Source organism: Monodelphis domestica, chromosome 6 (genome assembly GCF_027887165.1).
Source record: "Monodelphis domestica isolate mMonDom1 chromosome 6, mMonDom1.pri, whole genome shotgun sequence".
NCBI classification, from domain to species: domain Eukaryota; kingdom Metazoa; phylum Chordata; class Mammalia; order Didelphimorphia; family Didelphidae; genus Monodelphis; species Monodelphis domestica.
Genome location: NC_077232.1, coordinates 296,767,960 through 296,772,392, shown reverse-complemented (window position 1 = coordinate 296,772,392; position 4,433 = coordinate 296,767,960). Strand labels below are relative to the sequence as shown.

The 4,433-nt window shown below is 41.6% G+C and overlaps 1 long non-coding RNA gene across 1 annotated transcript; it reads left to right on the top strand.

Moving 5' to 3' along the window:
- Positions 1 to 3,019, top strand: LOC103097842 (uncharacterized). The gene is made up of 2 exons (XR_468342.2): positions 1 to 845; positions 1,048 to 3,019. It is a non-coding gene; the product is annotated as an uncharacterized LOC103097842 (long non-coding RNA).
- The last annotated feature ends 1,414 nt before the right edge of the window (positions 3,020 to 4,433 follow it).

Here is a 4,433-nt window from a genome sequence, read left to right as displayed (position 1 = left end):
CGGCTGATGCTGGTGGAATCTGCTTCAGCAAATTCTTCAGTTCACTCGAATGAAGCTGTTACTCCACCCGCCGCCATCCATCTTCGTTGCTCCTGACTTTCCACGTCCCTCGTGGACGTGAGCGGACAACTGAAATGTCGGAGTTACCCAGAGAGCCCATTCCCTTCCAGCGGAGGGAGATCAAGGGGATCCTCTCACATGGAAAGAGTTCTTTGGGCTATCTGTTTGGCACGATTTCCCTCCCACGTTTTGGTGCCTTTGGTGGTGATTTCCCCAAGCACAGGGCTGGGGCTCTTTGTCGCTCCCAGGCCCAAGAAGTCTGGGATGTGTCCCCCGGAGAGAATCCTTGGATGAGAGAAGCGTCATTCAGGCACGAGTGACAGCACTGTAGGCAGTGCGTTCAGCACATTCAGAAGAAGGAAGAACAAATCCTCCAATCGGAATGAAGGGTTGCTCCGGAAATGGTGTGACCAGAGTCTTGCAAGCAGCTAACCCTGGCTTTCCCTTAGGAGAGATGGGTCAGTATCGGCTAATTCAGTGTTTATAGTCACCTTATAGGACATAGCTGCCACAAATGATGAGAATCGACTAGACAACCCCAGATGGGGCCTCCGGATGGTGCAGTGGAGAGCTCCAGGTCTGGAGTCTGGCAGACTCATCACCCTGACTTTAAATCCAGCCTCAGATACTTACTAGTTGTGAGAGCCTGAAAAAGTCATTTAACCCAGTTTGCCTTAGTTTCCCCTCATCTGTAAAATGCACTGGAGAAGGAAATGGCAAACCCCTCCAGTATCTTTGTCAAGAAGACCCCAACCTTTGATTGACTGCAGGACTCTTCAAGATTGGTGAGACTGAGCTGGTTGATCTTTACTAGCTACTCTTTTCTTCCACTATCTGTTGATTAATTTTTGGTGACTTCTAGCTACTGGGCTCAGTGGGGAAGCAATGAATGGTACTTTCCTTCCCCTGTTCCCTCTCTTTTCCTTTGGCTCCAAGAAACGGGCCTGAGAATATTTGCTTTTGCTCAGTATTGTTGGCCCTTTTCAGTTTCAGGTACTGGAGGATCCCCATGACCCAGGAGTCTGAACCATGGCAGCCTTGGAGATTGGAATTTGGGCCAGATGGTGTAGTGAGGCAGTCTGACATGGAGGCCTGAGAAGCCAGGTGCCCAAGACTCAAGCTTGAGGGGAATTTTGGAATTGAAACCAGGACTGCACTGTATGGGAATTGAGCTAAACTATGAACTTAATCTCTTTCTCCTCCCCAGAGATCAAGATGGTGCAAGAGGAAAGGAGAATTATGGCTCCCATGTATTGGGATAATGAATTTGTATATTTTGATTATACCTTTTGAAGAAAATATTTCTGTGTAAAAGCCAATGTGACTATTTAATTGTTTGATTGAACTGAAGAACTTCTTGCCATTGGGAGAATACCATTGGTAGAGGCTAGAGCTATTGGTAGAGAGACTAGAGATCCTCTAATTCCCTTATAGGTATTCCAGAAAACCCTGGGGGAAATGACAAAATCTAACATCCCTAGTCTTCAAGCATTAAGGGCCAGGGTGGTCTATATCATACAATCATAATTGAGAGGCAGTGTAGCATAACAGCTAGAAAGTTAGCCTTTGAATCAAGACACCTTGATTTTGAGTCCCATCTCTGGCACATACTGGCTGTGTGACCCTGGTAAGATGTTTGCCCTCTCAGTGTCCCTGGAAAATCTTTTACACTAGAAATTACAGAACAGTTGCCAACCAGTAGGCAGCATTGCAGGGGGTTTCCATCTCTGGGTTTGCTTAAACTGATGAAACCACAGGTCTAGATCTCCTCTCCCCATAATTGCGCTCAATGTGTATGCTATTGTTTATAACTTTCCATTATTCCTTGCATTCCTTATACTCTTCAGAAGTCTTCTGTTATCTTTATTATGTTCTTTGCTAGGCAATTTTCGTATTTCTTCTTATAGCTTACAGGATTTTTTCCTTATTATTGTAATGTTGTAGTTTACCTTTCAATTTAACAAGGATTTATTAAATATCTTTTTGGACACTTTGTGCAAGGCACCATTGTGCTATACCCTGAGGATACAAAGACAAAATGAAAAACAGATCCTATTAGAGGTAGGAATGATGTCAATTTCCTAATAGGTATGACTGTCAAATGATATGAACAGTTTTTGAAAGAAGAGCAAAGTAATCACAATCACATGAAAGGTTGCTCAAAATCATATATATTAAGAACAATGCAAGTCAAGACAGTGTTGAGGTTTTATCTCATGTCCTTCAAATTGGCAAAAATGACCAAAATGGCAATACTCAGTGTTAGAGATAGATAATTAGAATGTAGAATGATAAATGCACTAGTGAATTGTTGTTGGAGCTGTAAAATGGTTTTATGCAAATAACACAAGTAGGATGCTCATGCCCTTTGAACTTGAGATTCCATTACCAGGCTTGCACCTAAAGGAAGCTACTGATGGAAAAGGGATCCCTTTATACAGAAAACAAGGTGGCCCAGAAAGGAAAGGAGACTTATCCAAGGTCACTAAGGCAGTAAGGTACAGAGGCTAGATTCTAACTGATATGCTGTGGCTACAAATATCTCATCTATCCTATGCTGCCTAATAGGCACAACCAATTCCAACCCCAAGAAATCCCACAGATGGGCAGCCACAGTCCCCACACTCATGCCCAGAGAGGGCTCCCTCTGAGCAGGTCAGTCAGCTACCCCTGGAACCTTAGAGTCCCAGCAGCAACAGCAGAGGGATAGTTAAGCTGCTAAGGACTTAGCCCAGGAACAGAGAGTTGAATAATGGGACATTCAGGTGAACTCTCCCCAATCCCTAATGTTCAGTGCTCACTGAGCCAGCACCCTGTATATGTATTGTTTTCCTTGATAGAATGTAAGCTCCTTGAGGGCATAAGATTATTTAATTATAGCCTGAGTGTCTAGGAGAGTGCCTGGCACACAGTGCTTGATAAATTGTTGTTGATTAACAATAAATGTTAATTTTAAAAATTAAGAATAAATATGTTATTGCTATAATGGGTGCTTTCCAATGCCTAGGTGCTGAACTGGGAGAGTGACTGGCTTCTCTGTGACTGCTGACCATAGTGCTGAATGAAATGTCTCAGAGCTACTTTGGAAAAGGTTTGGAAATTGAGAAAATCTCAAGGAGAGGGCTTTCCTGATAGATCTAAATGGGAGTCTAGCCTCCCTTGCTTTGAAATCTTTAGGCAAATGAACCTATGAAAGAACAAAGCAAAGACTTCCTGTTGCTACCAAATAGTTGTTACCAAATACTAATAAGAATGAGAACTAACATTTTAAAAAACTCTTTAAGGTTCACTTTGTGCTTTCCTCACAATAGTCCTGTGAAATGGATGGAAGTATAATTATCCCCATTCTAGAGATAAGGAAACTGGGACTCAGAGTCATTAAGTGTTTACCCAAGGTCCCAGAATCAGGATTTCAGTTTAGGTCTCTCCTGAGTCCAAGTCCAAAGTTCTTGCCACCATTTGGGAAGAATTAAAAAGAACAGAAAGATATACAGGGAATCCTACCCATGAAACTAATAGGAGGACAAAATACTCCAACAGAAATTCAGGCACTAATTAAGAGCTGTGTAGTGCTGTGAACCTAGGACAGCTTAATGGGAGCACCACTAATGGCTTTTGATTTGTAACTTGAATTAAGTAATTAATCCTCCAGAAACTTAATTGGAGCTTTTACTTAATTAACACTTGGTACAATGAGATGGGTGACATGAGTTACAGCTGTTTGCTTCCTTTTGATTCCCTGGGAAGTCATGAAGAAACAATGCCTCCTCTGGTCTAATGGAATAGAGGTTTAATGACCTCAGGAAGAAGGCTTCATTAGTGGATATATTTTCAGGTGTTTGACTTTGACATGATGAGTATGGCTGGGAGTTTTTCTCTCAACCCCCCCCCCCAATCATCCTGTTGTTGGGCTTATGGACTCCACTGAAGAAGCCTGCACCAACACAAAGATAATGAGTCTCTCCCTTGCTCTAAAGATGGTTTGTTCTGTCAAAACTGTCCTGAGGTGAAAACATGCATGAAAAATCTCTGTACATGTTTCTTACGTCTTTTATATGGATGAATTTATCTATACTGATGAATAGTAAACTCTGTAGTAAAATGGGGTACAAATTCCTATTGGATATTGAAGCAAATACCTATCAAGTCACTGCCCATCTAGAGAGGGATGGATGGAGATTTTTTGTGTCTTTTTCATGGAGAAAATATTGAATAGTTTCCCAAATATACTCTAACCGACTCTTTTTCTTACATTTCCTGTTAAACTGAGTTCATCCATTCATTTATCCATAGCTTTCATTATTTAATAATAATAATAATAAGAGCCAACATTTATTTTTTTTCCCATTTGAATTAGTTTATTTAGTCAATTT